A 15,100-nucleotide genomic window follows, 5' to 3' on the forward strand; every position below is an offset into this window, starting at 1 on the left:
AGGCATTGGATCCCCTTGCCCAGGGATTCCTTTAGACAGCTGGGTAAAAAAGAGGATTTATCTGGGTGGTACACCAGGAGAGGCTGGAGAGCTCTCCCAGAAGAGTTTGCTGTGTAAAGACCTGTATATAGTTGCCAGGAATTGTCCTCAGTTGCAGTTCCCTTGAGCTTCCCATACAACCCCTACTCCATCCAAGTTTAATTCCCTAATAAAACAAAACCAAGCTCAATGTCTGTTTACTGTCTCTGGAATGCAAGTCTGTGAAATATGCATGTTGCCTGGCTGTGCAGGAATATAGGGGGACCCAAATCTTCAGTGACTCCTAAGGGAGTAGTGCTCCAATAACATCTGATTAAATAATATAAACCTTTCAATAAATATCTTTCAGTCTTTTTTCAAATATGTTAATAAGGAATAACTAATAGTGGTGAACTTAAACTGATTTGCAGGAAAAAAAATCTCTGGCTAACTAGTGACTAGCATTGGAGAAGTGTATTGCAGGAATGGTTGTTTGTTTTGGCACAGTTTGGTGCTTATCTTATCTTATTTGGGATTTTTGAATCTTACTTAGGCTGTTCTACAATGTGTTGGGAAAAACAAGATACCTCTGGGGATAAGCGAGATGCATATGGGCTGTAAACCAGGACCAACATTCTGATAAAGGCAGGGTAAATAATATTTTTCAACGATGTGTAACAATGAGGTGCTAAATTTGTAAACTGATGATTAGGACTGAATGATTTGTGCCTGAAATGGCAATACAATGCCATCTGAGGTCATCACTTCCTTAATCCCACAGTGACTCTATGACATCATTACTACAGCCTAGTTAATTATTTTTCTAACAGATCAAAAGCTGTATATGATGCCTAATACTGTATTATGATAGCTGCAAATTAAATAAAAAAAAAAACGAGAGATAAGTGGCCAATATACTATGAATACACAGTAATAATGGAAGCTATATACTGTATTTAAAATACACCTTTTATTAAAATAAATACGGGGACTACCACTGCTGACTTTCTACTGACCCAGAACAAGAATGCACATCAGAAAAGTCAGATGTACTTACCTGCATGCTTGTCCTGGGTCAGCCACTCAATGTAGCAAGAAGGTCTGCATGACAGTCAAGCAACTAACATTTTAGAAAAAAAGGGTAGTAATGGCAGCACACTTACTTTTCTCATGACAGTTTTACTTTAATTAAAGAGATAATCCATTAAAGTGACACTCAGTAAGCACATATTTTGGATTGTTGCTGTAGCGTTTATGTAATTTTTTTAAGTGCGACATCACGTTTTCATATGCTTTTAATATTTTTGTCATTTTATTAAAGCTGAAACCTAAAAATCCTTCCTTGCAGTGGGGCTGTGCTGACTGCCAGGGGAGCGAATGGTCAGGTAAGTAAAACTACTTATACATTTTCTAGACATAGAGTATATGAGAAGTTACAACCATTACAGTGTTGGCACAGCCCTGTTGCAAGGGTGGGTTTTTAAGTTTCCTGGAGTTGGGCTTTAAATATAGAATTTTGTAGATAAACCACTACAAAATTATCTTATATGTCACTGTAATGCCAGCTAAAGACAGATGAAAGACCGGGAGGTAGTCAATATGTTTTTTTTTTTTTTTAGATGTTCCACTTTAATGACTGCTGAATAATCAGTCACCCATCGAGGACAGAATCGACCCATAGGCAGGGAAGGCAGTCACCTATGGATAGTGGAGGGGAGTAGGGCAGAGAAATGTCCCTACTGTAGGAGTTCCACTGGCCACACTCCTGGCCACCCTTTGCTACTCCTCTCCCCCCTGCTGCTGTCAGCACCAACACCAGCTGTCAAAATGACTCTTTTGCTGTTTAGAAAGACAATGTGGTCAGTCTAAGACAGCAATGGGCAAACTACAGCCCGCGGGCCGTATACGGCCCGGCGGACCTTTTAATCCGGCCCGCGGAGCTAGGCTCCCGCTAGGCTCCTCTCACAGTCCGCCCTGAAGACCGGTGTAGCATGAAAATCTATCTCCTACGAGGATCTGTCCCCCTCGACGTATCTGCGCATGTGCCGGAGATCGCCGATCGGCTGCTAATGCCTGAAACTGGCACATGCGCAGATACGTCGAGGGGGACAGATCCTCATAGGAGACAGATTTTCATGCTACACTGGAACCGCACGGGAACACGGCGAGAGGAACGCGCGGAGCAAAGGTAAGTGAATTGACACAGGGGGGACTTGGGGACTTAATATGGGGGATGAATTAATATGGTGGATGAATTACTATGGGGGATGAATTACTATAGGGGGATGAATTACTATATGGGGGATGAATTACTATGGGGGATGAATTACTATATGGGGGATGAATTACTATGGGGGATGAATTACTATATGGGGGATGAATTACTATATGGGGGATGAATTACTATAGGGGGGATGAATTACTATGGGGGATGAATTACTATAGGGGGGATGAATTACTATATGGGGGATGAATTACTATGGGGGATGAATTACTATGGGGGATGAATTACTATATGGGGAATGAATTACTATGGGGGATGAATTACTATATGGGGGATGAATTACTATATGGGGGATGAATTACTATATGGGGGATGAATTACTATGCTTACTATGGGGGAATATTACTATACTTACTATGGATGACACATCATTCATCTACTCTTGGTCCGGCCCCCGGGTCCAATATATGAACCCATTGCAGCCCTCAAGTCAAAAAGTTTGCTCACCCCTGGTCTAAGAGTTTAGGAAGGTGTCTGGTTCTGGGCTACAAAACAGCTGCTCTTCAATGGAAGGAAAATGTGTTACTAAATGTGGGGATTTTAAAAACTACCGTACTTATTTAAAAACATTCCAGCGTTTGGACCAAAATAAAAACTGCAATTTATTATATGTAATAAATTATTCATGTCATATGCAAACCAATTAGGACAGACAAAAAGATATTATCAGATGTGACCACTGGAAATAAAAAGAAAAGTAGACCTTGATCATTAATAGATTGTAAAAATAAATAAATAAAATAAAATAAAATTATAAATAATAATAATAATAACAACGCAACAATAATAATGTGACATTTAGGTCAGTTTTGTAATCTATAATGATGTATACACTAGGCATCACAAGTAGACAGTTTTAGTCACTACAGAAGGAACATATATCCTTATTTTCATCAGTCTAATGTCTTTATATAGAACAAACCAATATGTTGAGGTACACGTAGCCAGTGTATGTAGAAAGAACCAAAAAATAACAAGTCACAAGGTCTATGACACTGTCTACTGTGGTAGTTAAAAAAAAAAAAGTGTTAAAGAAGTTAGAAGGCTTGTTGAGGAAGAGACGTCTGTTTGATCAGCCAATCGCTGACTCTACCTGAACACACTTCACATCTCATGGAAGCAATCAGGTGGCCCTCAAGCTCTGACTCTGCTCTAGGACCCATAATAGCCTTTACATAACCCTCCAACCATGGCTCTGTTCTAAAACACAGAACAGCACAGTGGCAAAATGGATAGAACTTCCGCCTTGCAGCACTAGGGTCATCGGTTCGAATCCCTACTACGGCACCATCTGTATGTTCTCCCTGTGCTAGCGTGAGTTTCCTCCCACATTCCAAAGACGTGCTGGTAGGTTAATTGGATCCTATAGATATAGATATGTAAAGCACTGTGTAAATTGACAGCGCTATATAAGAACCTGTAATAACAAGAACAGCATTCACATAACCCTCCAACCATGGCTCTGTTTTAGAACACATAACAGCATTCACATAACCCTCCAACCATAGCTCTGTCCTAGGGTCCATAACAGCAGTCACTTGACCCTCCAACCATGGCTCTGTTCTAGGACCCATAAAAGCAGTCACCTGACCCTCTTACCATGGTTTTGTTCTAGGACCCATAACAGCAGTTAGCTGGCCCTCCAACCATGGCTCTGTTCTGAGACCCATGACAGCATTCACATAACCCTCCAAACATTGCTCTGTTCTACAACTCAGAACAGCATTCACATGACCCTCCAAACATGGCTCTGTTCTAGGACCCATGGCAGCATTCACATGACCCTACAGCCATGGCTATGTTCTAGGACTTACAGTTGGACTGAGGAGAATCTCAAACATTTTATTAGCAACGGGGTGATTTTACTAAATAATCCAATGTATAGTTAACTTGACAGAAAACACAATGAAGTTTTAAATACATAAAGTATTATTTATGCAAATTTATTTATCTCGTACACATCTATGTATAGACATATGTAACATTCAGTGTTAAACAGGGCTATACTGTATATCACTCTATGGTTAAAAATAAATATATCCAAAGACATGCAAAGGCAGCCTTTCATTCAGAGGCATCTTTAGTCGTCTTTTTGTCAGCACATTTTACAATGTCACAAAAGCACAGAAATACGGAACTGTAGATCAGCTCTGCGCGGTTATACCCAATCACAAAGCAGAGTGTTCTGAACAGGAGAAGGAGACAGAGGAAAGTGGGCGAAAGAGGAAGGAAGCTCTATGACGAGCTGGGAGAATTTCTCTGCAAACAGTAGCCTGACTCAGGACTCCAGCTAGGTGTGCACAGCTGTTTAATACATTAACTGGAATCTGGAGTCAATGTGTGTCCATAATAATTTCAGGCCCTACTACAACAGGGTATGATCTCCTAACTGCTTGTTCCTAAAGTGCCACAGTTCCTTGGTCTACAAGTGGTTTATAAAGGATTTTGTACTTCAAAACCTTAGGCTCTATCAAAGCCCATCTGCTGAAAAAGTGACCTTTAGTTTGCTCTGTTCCCCCAGGGCAGAGGGAAATATATCCGAAGGTGCTCGTTACTGCTTTCAAAGAGTATGGATCCCATCTGCTGTACATAGAATTTCTTTTCAGAAGCCCATCGCACACTGCAGCCTGCTGTGAGTGAGGCCAATGGAAGACATTAGCTGAACACTTTATTGCAGTTATATACCCAACCCTGACCTATCACTAGAAATAACCCGGTAAATCAATCACACTTCAAAAGTGTTCAAAAGCAGAAAAATGGCAAATTTGAAGATGCAAACTCTTTAAGCAAGGCATGAAATCTGTAGGACAGCAGCTTGACTATGTGGATTGGCTGTCAAATGAAAGGCCTAAAAAGTTCAAATAAACTAAAGATTGTCATGCACAGTTCGAATTTTGGCTGATTCATGATGAGTCAGCCTGAAATTTGAGCTATGGTTGTCCCTGTCAGCATCGCCCAGCTCACAAAACGTGATTGTACACCCTGGATCTCTGTGAAAAAATCAGTGGTCTCACTGTATTTTTATTATTATACAGGATTTATATAGCGCCAACAGTTTGCACAGCACTTTACAAAATGAAGGTAGACATTACAATTACAATACAATTTGGTACAAGAGGAAAGAGAGCACCCTGCTCGTTAAAGCTTACAATCTAGGAACTGTATCAGTTCAATACCCCTCCCCACCTCACTGAGTCGGACTTATAGTTCTACAATCAGCAAAGCTCATGCTCTTATTCAGTGGGGGGGGGGGGGGGCCAGACCGCTGCAAAGAGACCTCTGCTTTACCACATAGAGCAAGAGTCCCAATCTGCAGCACAGGATTTTGGGTCTGGTGGTCCAAGGAGATCTGAGCGTTTCAAATGCAAAAGAATTAGTTGCAGGTCCTTTGGGAAACTCAGAAGGTCCACCAAAAAAGAAAAGGAGGCAGAAGAGCCCTTGTAGTGTAGCAAGTGACTCAAAAATAACGATTACCTCAAAATAGTTGCAACATGAAATCAAAAAGAAAATAAAAAACATCTTCAAAAAGTTGCAGTAACCTTGTGGGATCAATACATGCAACCTTCAGTGAGTGCAGGTGGAGAATAGTCTGTCCCCACGCACAATAAGAAAGGCTGCTCTCATGCCAAGAGGGACACAGTCCTGGATCCTCTGCGGGGTTCTCATGCAAGTTATGGATCAAGTGAGTAGGATAACATTTCAGTGGTTCAATTGCTAGAAGTTGATTGTTTAAAAAAGGATCAGGGTTATCCGGTTTATTGTACAATTAATAGCTTTAGTTCACCGAAAAACATGTTTTGTGGCTTTAAATGACCACCTCCTCAGTTCAAAGCAATACACTAATATTTGATTATGCCCGATATGTTGTGCTGACAGGGTGAACCAGTAGTTTTACTTAACCTGGGCTGATTTTTGTTTTGATACAGTTAACTAATGAATGTTTAACATTTACCTACTTAATGTTGAATGTATTTAGCAAATTTTCACTAAAAAGTTCAACTGAAAATGTCAGTATCGGGCTACAATTTAATATTTTTTTGACACCTGCAGAAACTAACACCCAAAGTATATCTAGGTAGTGACTGAACAGGTAAAAAAACTGAATATTGATTTCACACTGATAGACCAGCACTGAAGTGCCTACAAAGCAACCACCTTACCTGAACACATACAGCAACCTGATGGAACATTCAATTTAGAGAAGGAAAACAGTATGGGGTCCAGCAGCCTGTTTGATTGAGTAACAGCTGGATGGACACATCATCATTGCTGTCAACAGGTATAAATGATTTGACCTATCTGACTCCACATTCTCAGTATAGCTAGTGCTTGCCTCCCACCTTACCCAATGTTGCTCTACTGCAGGGGTCTCCAAACTTTATAGTATGAAGACCACAGTATATATATTACACAAATATTTACAGGCCAAAAAAAAAAATCTATTTCATAAATGCACAAATTAAATTTAAAGTAATTGTAAAGGCTTCCTTTAAAATAAAACAAACAAAAAACGTTATTAATCAATAATTAATGGTATTGCACAGAGAGGACCTGATCCTCTTCTGGGGTCCTCCACTATTGCTCTATGCTCCTTCTCTTCTTTATGTTCATGCATCACCAAAGGAAGCCGCTTCCTATGGGGGCACACCTGCGGGCTTGCTCCCTGGCCGGGCTGTGTGCATCTATAAACACTCAGTGTGGTTTGGCCTTGCCCCCGCTCCCTCCTCACAGGATTTGATTGACAGCAGCAGGAGCCAATGGCTCCTGCAGTTGCCTCTGTACCTATTTGAAGAGGGAATGAGAGCAGCGCTGGCTGCAGACAGGCACAGCACTGGATCGAGATAGGATTCAGGTAACTATACAGGGAAGTGGGGAGGCGATACACTTACTTAGACATTTTTTACCGTAGTGCATGGAATGCATTATGTTAAAAAATGTCTTGCCTTTAGAACCACTTTAAATTAATGAGTATGTTTACTTGGAGTCCCATCATGCCTCTGCCTTTGGGAGTCATGCTTGTAACTGTCAGTCTTGCAATGCCTCATGGGACTTGTAGATTGACAACAACTGGAGGGCTGCCAGTTTGACAACCGTGAACTAGAGAAAAAACTTCAGTAAACAGAGTCCCCATCAGAACCCTTCTATATCACAGTCCCCATCAAAGTCTCTTGGACTGTAAGCTCTAACGAGCAAGGCCCTCTGATTCCTCCTGTATTAAATTGTATTGTAATTGTCCTGCATGGGTTTCCTCCGGGTACTCCGGTTTCCTCCCACACTCCAAAGACATGCTGGTAGGTTAATTGGATCCTGTCTAAATTGTCCCTAGTATGTGTATGTATGAATGTGAGTTAGGGACCTTAGATTGTACACCCCTTGAGGGTTAGGGACTCATGTGAATGTACAATATATATATGTGTAAAGCGCTGCGTAAATTGATGGCGCTTTATAAGCACCTGAAATAAATAAATAAATAATACTGTCTTTGCTTATGTTGTAAAGTGCTGCGTAAACTGTTGGCGCTATATAAATTCTGAAAAATATTAAATGCCTTCTTACATTGGTCTCTCCCCTTACATCAGGGTCCATCAGAGTCCCTTCTTAGGCTGCTTTCACATTGATCCACTTTTCTTCCATTCTTCCCTTTAAAAAAAAGGGGGACTTGGCATCCACAGCTGTAGGAGCAAGAGGCTCTCACCCTTTACCTGTTTGTGTGCGGGCATTGCTGTGGGGACCCTTCCTGCCAGCAGACACCACCACTGAGCTCGGCTCTACTGCCACAGCTCATCAGCGGTGTGGCTACTCAGGGCTACTTTTTGGTACACCTACGCAGACAATCACTAAATCCCTGGGTCGTCAGGTTACCAGGCAGGCATTCTGCATCTGACTGCAGATCCTTCAAGAGCCTATTTTCATGAGCCTTGGTATCTCCAGGATTGGTAAGCGAGCAGTAGCCCACCTTTAAGAGTACATTCAGAGACACCTTTACACCCCTCCCCTTTTTTTCTACATCAAAGGCCTTTAGCTGGGAAACACCTTGTTTATTCTATCCAAACTTGCTGGTCGCCATTGACAGCAAATTTCCTTGGGCCCTTTGTAACTAGATGAAGATCTTGGACCTCTTATTTCAAGGACTCCTACACCAAAATGAATTATCCTACAGGATCTGTTACTGTTTAAATTGTTTGCAGTACCTGCTGATTTTAAAGGGGAACTCTTTGTTAACTAACGTAAAGTTTTTTCTTCTCCCTCTTGTTCCTGGGATCATAGGTCCACCTGAGGTTGGTCAGCCCTGCAATCAAGACCGTTGTTAAGCTCATTTTGTATATTTTTGTGACTGTTTAATGCTAAATCCTGCAATCTGGGAAATACCCACAGTTTACATTTTAGTCATTACTAATAAGCGCTAGTAAAATATTATCTTGCAATACCTGCTATTCCTTTTAGTGTCTGTTTTAGGTGTGCCAGAGAGGTTGTGGTTATTCTTGGGGTTGAGCTGCAGAGCAGGCAACCCAAATTTACTAAGCGACCCCTTCGGGGGCGGTGCTACACTCATATAATCATACTCCAGGACTGACAAGTCATATATTGACTATATTCTTCATAAACACAAATAGTAAAATAAACACATACACATTACATTTGTATCTTTTAAAAAACAAACCAGCCAATATGGACCAAAAATAAAATATAAGCTTCATCATAATACAAGAGCAAGAAAACAAAGCTATAATTATAACTTTGCTGCCCAGCTATTTTTAATCCCAATGTATTAACAATCACTTCCTGTAGAACAGGTGATGTTGCTTTAAATGCCTTCTACTTGACTGTACAGTGAGATGCACACTAAGAGCTCCACCAAAATAATATGCTCATTATTCATGACATTATTTCATTCAGTTGACAACATCAATTACAAGGGTTACTATGTGGCATCATGACCACATGTACAGCCAGAATAAATGCTGTGTAGGTTACTAATTTCAAAGGTCACAGATTTTAAAAACTCTTGTCTTTACAAAACCTTAACATAAATCATTTCATTGAATAAAGCATGGGTAATGAAATATAAATAAAGAGGTGCTGGTGAAAAACACATTTTCATATATTTAGAAGTGCCCTATGATTACACATTAGAAATACAGTCTTCATGCGTTCTTGTGGTGCTCTGAGTTTCAGCAGATAGGGTACTATCAATATAGCTTTGCAATGTATATGTTCCTCCTGCAATTGTGCCAATCCTAATTCAGAGAGGGATATACAGTATGTACTTACTACCTACCCTGTGATGGCTGTATGCTCTTATGTAGATATCGGCATTGTCTCCTGACTCTGTGCCCCAGGGTCTTTGGCACAAATTCATCGTACGTATCTCCACCCACTGAGGATTAAAGGCTATATTAAAGATCATTTGCTTTCTCCAAAATTGTGCTAGAACCCCCCAGCAGTGGATATTCTCTGTTGTTCTGGTGACCAGCAACTGTCACAGAGTATGAACAGTCTCACAGATATGTGGCATAAAACACGCAGATCACGAATGCTGTCGGTTTGAAGATGCAGGTGTCTGGTTAGGTGTACGGAGGAATGCGTAATGTATATTAGACACACCTAATCCTTATCTGAGTCACATTCATTTTTACAGTTGTTGCATTTAGGGCTCATGCACACTGCAGCTGCTACACTGACGTTCAGGAGCTGTTGAGCGTTTTTTTCAGCAGCCCCTGAACTCTCTTTTATGGTTTCCTATGTGTCCATGTACACATAGTCATTTACAGTCGTTTACATGCATTTGAGTTTAAAGCCGTTTTTTTGAACGCTCCAAAATTGCGTTCAGGAGTAGATTTTACTGGCATTTCAAAAGCCAAACGCTTGTAAACGTGGTTAACAAGCGTTTGCATTTAGACACGGTTTTTGATAGGTCCATATCCGGATGCTGTCCAGAGCCTTTTCTCTTCATCAAAAATGCATGCAAAGTGTTTTCCATGTATTCAAATGGACTAGTACACCAGTGCAGTCAGTTCCAGGTTTTGCGTGAAGGAAAAAAGGTAGAACGTGCTGCATTATGCTCATGATGGGATCCATATTGAATACAACCAGAAAAGACAGGTAATCTCAACACATACTGCTCTCTCTGCTTCTGCTCTCTGTATTTCTCTCAAAATGTCTGAAATAGTTAATTATTTACTGCTTTTCAGTGCATTCTGGGCATTTGGGAGGGTCTCCTGAGGTTATCTTTTAAAAAAGCTTCTAAACCCGGTATGCAAACGCGGTTAAACTGATGTTTTTTAACCTACGTTTCCAGCGGTCAGAAGAGTTTTGCAAACGCCCGGTGTACATGAGCCCTTAGAGTTGTTTCTCTACTTCCAGCCCCCTGCCAATCTTATGGTCATCTGCCCACAATCCCAGCAAGTTAATGCTGGCTAAACTCAACAACCATCACAGTAGCTTTTCTTTCAGAAGAGATTTAGATAGCTCTTCAGAGAACATTTGACAGGTGGTGAGGAGGTGTTGTAGCACCTTCTCATCATCTGCTTTAACCCTTTGAACCCTGCGCTAGCACACCGCAACCACATGCATTCCATGTGGCTGCAGGGTGGTTGCAGAGTAGCCCTATTCCATGATAGGGCGTATAATTCTTGCCATGACTGTCAAGCAAAGCATCATGTCATATGTACACCTATCACCACTGCCTCTGCAGCTAGAGGGTGTAGCAGTTGGGAGGGGGGGGGGGTGTGGAGGTAAAAGCAATTGTGAGGTTTCAACCCCCCCCCCCCCTCAACCATAAGTGTGATAGTGCACTTAAAGTGGAAAGTGAACTCTATTTTGCATCTTTTACCTACCTAGCCTTTATTAAGGCTTACCTATAGGTACTGTAAATATCTCCTAAACATGCACCGGTTAGGAGATATTTACTGTAGAAGTGCTTGTGATGTCACCGGCGCATGCACACTGACTCTCAATGGACCTCCATTCAGAGTGCAGTACCACGGTCAAAACTCCCTTCGAACATGCGTGGTAATGACAACATTGTGCCTCAGCCAATCAGATGGCCACAGCTCGCGAACCCAGAAGGATAACCAGGAGCAGATGGAAGCCTTGGGGAGCCGTAACAGCGCTGGAGGGCTTCATTTTCAGGTAAGACTTTCATCATGTGCTAGTATGTGATCTTTACTAGCATATTATGCTCCTAACGTGCAGGGAGAATATTTTTTAGAATTTTTTTTCACTGTTTACTACCGCTTTAAGCTACCGTATGCATTGTGCACTCTCCTATGGAGAGGTCAGACTCTACACTCCTTCAAAAGGGGTGTCCTGCCCTCTATAAATGACCTGAAGCTTACAGTGAGGTTGCATTCACACCAGAGCAGAGCGATTTTCAGACATTTTTATTTGAGTGTTTTTGCAAGCATATATGAGTGTTTTAGAAGGGTATTATGAGCATTTTACCTGTATTAAAGTTTCAAGCATTTTTGTTTTAGCCATAATGTAATAGGGGGAGGAGACCATTTCTTACAGGCTCAAAAATTACACCTGAAAAAATGCTTGAAAATGCTTGATTTGAGAGATTTCAGGTGTTCCCATTGTCGACTGTGGGGGCAAAATGCTCAAAGCTACCTCAAAAGTAGCCACATAGCTTTTAGCGCTTCAGACATTTAGCTACAGGCATCTCAGGACTCATACATGAACAGTTACCAACCCCAATACATGAGGTTTTGGACGTTGAGCATTTTGGAGCTTCAAGCTACAAAATGCTCAGGTGTGAATAGGACCTGAAGATAGACATTTTGTGATCTTTTACATCAGTAATATCCTAATAAACTGATACTCTAGTTCAGCCTTTTTCAACATAGAGGAACCCTTGAAATTACTCTATCTACAATTCATGATATATTAGTGTGATGATCAGTGTGAAGAGTGCTCCTTACATTTGTGGTTATTGGGAAGAATTCCCGCCTTACAGATAGCTAAAAAATAACAATGGTGTCAGTGGGAAGTTATCTGAGAGGCAGAAATTGTTCATTGCTCAAGGAACACCTAGCAACCTCTGGAGGAACCCTATGGTTCCAGGGAGCCCTGGTTGAGAAACCCTGCTCTAGTGTCTCGCTCATGTGCACAGGTAGCAAGAGGGCACTGATAAACAAAATGCATTTTCTTAAATTCTGGTTCAGATTATAGATCCATACTCCCAATGTGTGAAGGCAGTTGCTCATAGAGGGCTGGTCATCTCCAGGATAAACATGCAATCTAACACGAAATACAGAAGTTGCCTTTTTCAAGCCCTCAATAAAAAGACTACTTAAAGCAAAGCTCCACCCAAAAGGGAAAGTTCTGCTTTAAGGACTGGCCCCCCACTCACTATTAAGAATTGAACCTTTGGGGAGCGGGTGCACATTTTGACAGGTACCTGCTCCCACTTCCTCTCCAACTGCCTAAGCAATCAGAAACGGAAGTTGTCCCACCCCCAGGTCCCAGAAGACTACAGGACCATTCACAATGCGCAGCACTGTTCGCACATGCGCATAGGGCACCCAGCTGCGAGGCTGCAAGCTGTCACAGCCAGGTGCCCACACTTGAGATGCCAGCACAGGGTACAGAAGACAGCCGATGAATCCGGCTGGGGTGAACACACCATTTGATTGTGGGGCAGGTGAGTGACTGTTTTTTAAAAGTCAGCAGCTACAGTTTTTGCTGACTGAAGCTCCACTTTAAAGTGTAGCAAACCCTTACATATACCAAGTGAAGTGACTAGCCTCACGTGATACACAGAGATGAAACAAATCCTCTTACATAAGCTGCACCTGTCCCTCTGCAGTATCCTCTTCTCTACTTTTGTTCAAAGAGCTGAAATTACACTCTGCAGAGCTCAGTAAAGAGAGCTCTGAGAGCTAATTGGAGGGAAGAGACACATCTCCTCCACACAGCATGCGGGAACAGAGCTGAGGCTGTCAATATGCTGAAGCTCCCTCCCCTGTCACCATTTTTTTTCTTGGTGTCAGGAAAACTTGTCAGAATTGATTTATGCTGATAGCAGAGGAAGAAAACAGCAGGCAGAAATGACACTTGGTGTTCTGGATTGAGACAAGTACACAATATAAAGAGATATGCTTTGTTCAGATTTCATGTCTGAGGTTTACAGCTACTTTAAAGAAGAAAATAACTATTGATATTTCCTATTTCTATTTGGCTTGTGGAGGAATTGGCAGAACAATGTTCTTTCAAACTAGGGAAGGAGACTGAGTAGTTTATATTTTTGCAACAGTGGTGTACTGCACATTGTTCAAATGGCAATTATAAGGAGGATTTTCCATGAAATCCTATACCTGCAAGATTAGAATACTTGCTACAGTTCTCATGGCTACACATTTATGTTGCTTTGGTTGCAGAACACTAGTGAACAGAATTTTCCACTTGGACCAACCTGTCTGAAGAGTAAAAAAAAAAAAATCAAAAAAAAAAAAATCTATTATACACAGTAAAGTCAATAAATAAAACACTAGCAATGGGCTGAAATTATTTAAATTGGTGGGGGAAAATGCACATTAAAGTTAATAAAAAGCACATTAACTATACAGTATAATAGTATTTAAATTATTTAGACTAAAGACTTTAAAAAAATGGTCTCTGAAGAAAAGAATACCTGTCCTGCTGCCTGTGCTGCCAGTGTCCGCACTCTTAAAGAACTAAGCATGTAGAAGAATCTTCAGCATCCGACACTTCAGGGTGTGAAACATTGTTCTAGGATACAAGACAACAATCTGTAGCTCTCAGGAGGACCATTAAAAGGCACTAGAATACCAAGTACCACTTAAAACATTTAAAGTAGAACTCCAGCCATGACTTTTTTTTGTTACAATGGCTTAAAGAAGAACTCTGGGATAGGCAAAAGATCACCCATTAGTACACCCCACTAAACAAAACACTAAATGGTTATTACAATTTTGAAAATACTTACCATTTAGGAGAAAACTCTCATTGAATTTTTATGACCTCATCTCTGTAATTCAAACAATAACAACATCTGCTGTGTCAAGGACGTGTAACAGCAGGGATTACATCATATCCTCTCCTCTTTCTCTGCAGTAAAAGGAAACTACAGTTCCCATCAACCTCTGGGAATTGTAGTGAATGTGGGTGGGTACACTAGGCCTGTAAATGTTGAATATGTCTGAGAGTCTCGATTCGCCCACCCACTGCAAGTGGGGCTGAATTACATAACTGCTTCCTAGAGAAAGAACTACAAAAGGGATGTGCCAAGACCAGTGGCTGGGGGAATAGGAGGCATAGCAGCCAATGTTCTTACAAACAGGAAACAAAGGGAATTAAAGGTTTGACTTGAAAATAAATAGGCTATTTCACAGCAACTACTGAGTGAACCAGAAGATGGATGATATATACAGTGAAGGTAGGAAATCAGCAACAAAACATGAAAATAAGTTTTTGCCCAGAGTTCGGCTTTAAATTTTCTTTTTATATTTAAATTCTTTGGATATTCTACATCTGACAGTTGTCACCAGTACAGGTGTCCCTTTTTAGAAGATATCCTTAATACCATTTTTCTGGTGACCACTTTCAATTTGGGTTTCCCATCACATTTTGTCCCAGGTCAGCAGGTGAAATATGCAGGGAGGATTTTCCCAAAGGGAGACAGACAGCAATCATAAACTTGACATTGCTTCTAAACTTTCCCAAACTATCAAAAACTAGAAAAAAATTCTGGTCGGAGTTTCACTTTAAATGCAATATCTGCACCCCCCAAACATCCTCTATTCCTCTCTAACAGATAGTGGGGACATTCAGCGC

General features: G+C 41.1%; 1 protein-coding gene across 2 annotated transcripts in view; it reads right to left on the reverse strand.

Annotated features, from left to right (window-relative positions):
• The window catches only part of SERTAD2 (SERTA domain containing 2), a 126,243-nt gene that overhangs the window by 69,024 nt on the left and 42,119 nt on the right, over positions 1-15,100 (reverse strand). Inside the window, exon 2 of one of the 2 annotated variants that reach the window (XM_089661832.1) lies at positions 13,938-14,035. The exons of the other annotated variant lie outside the window; for it this stretch is intronic. The gene's annotated coding sequence lies outside the window, so the exon portion shown is untranslated. The remainder of the gene's footprint in view (positions 1-13,937; positions 14,036-15,100) is intronic. 2 annotated transcript variants of the gene reach the window in all.

This window comes from Staurois parvus, unplaced genomic scaffold, assembly GCF_062004578.1.
Source record: "Staurois parvus isolate SC_StPar_1 unplaced genomic scaffold, SC_StPar_1.0 ptg000001l, whole genome shotgun sequence".
Classification (NCBI taxonomy): Eukaryota; Metazoa; Chordata; class Amphibia; order Anura; family Ranidae; genus Staurois; species Staurois parvus.